This window comes from Aplysia californica, unplaced genomic scaffold (genome assembly GCF_000002075.1).
Source record: "Aplysia californica isolate F4 #8 unplaced genomic scaffold, AplCal3.0 scaffold00260, whole genome shotgun sequence".
Lineage (NCBI taxonomy): Eukaryota > Metazoa > Mollusca > Gastropoda > Aplysiida > Aplysiidae > Aplysia > Aplysia californica.
Window position 1 is genome coordinate 273,108 of NW_004797530.1, and position 1,309 is coordinate 274,416.

Sequence of the window (1,309 nt, forward strand, 5' to 3'; positions counted from 1 at the left end):
CTCTCTCTCTCTCTCTCTCTCTAACTCGCTATATTCGCAGTAGTATTAAAACATAAAACTCGAGTCATGAAACCTAATCATAGCACAGTTAAGAACCTTTTTGGCCTTTGGGCAATAGCTCCCTTACATCTGTTACTGCAGGAGTCAGTCAAAAAATACACCTATTCTAAAACCATTCCAGACCCAACGCAACAAGTAAATCCCTTCACGTAGGCCTACATAGCCAGTAAGTAGACAAGTCCACAAGCCAAAAGTGCATACCTTCGTAGGGTTACCGCAGGGATATCGTTGCCTGATCCCTTTAGAAGGCATTTAGAACAGCATGCACAACGGCTTGTCAATCTTCCAACCCTTGTTATAATCCTGGTACCCTTCGTAACTCAAAGCTGTACTATCGACATTATAATAGGGGACAACAAGATTGAGCCTGAGCCGAGAGAGCGAAACTGCGACATCTCACGAATGCGAAATCACAATACGGTACGAATGGACAACCCCGGTTTGTGCACTAGACGTTTGCTTCACTTGTGGTTGATACGCCGTTTTCGTTCTGCCTCTGTGGGTTCTGTACCCGTGTTAGGCTTGCTTTGCGCTGTGTACCTGTCCTGATTAAGTAGCTTAATCACCGAGTCTCCTCTTGAGCGAGGCGCCAGGGATCACGCTAGAACACTAGACACGGGGAGCATGCAACTAAAACCATGCGTGTGTTAAGCAACTAAATTGTACATAATATGTGAAGGTGAGCAAAATTTGAAAAATTCGACATCTGTCTTGCTCATAAGATATAATAGTTTATTCCTTAATCATTTTTTAGACATTTTGAGAAAGAGAAAAAAAACCAGTTTCTTCCGAAAAATTGACTCTGGGAAACGTTTGAATGTTGGTACATTCAGTTGATTTTATATTTGGATCATTCTTTTGTCCAAGAGAACTATTATTATCAAACGGGCTTTGCTCTTCATTTCAGAACCAAAAACTCCAAACCGGCTAAAAATAACTAAGGCAATATTTGTCTTACGAGCGTGACGCTTTTCGGGAGTCAAAATACTGAAGTTGTTGGACATTGTGAGTAGGGATGTTTTCTTGAGTGGCTTTTGCGGCAAAACCATGCCAAGAGCGGAGGACTACAGGTACTTGTATGTAATTTTGTACGGTGATTTTGCTCAGCTAGCTTGATAAACTAGTATTTGGGAACATTCTACTACACTGTTGATTCGACATGTATGATACATTTATAACATAATGTACGTATGCCTGTACCTCTCTCTTTCTCTCTCTCTCTCTCTCTCTCTCTCTCTCTCTCTCTCTA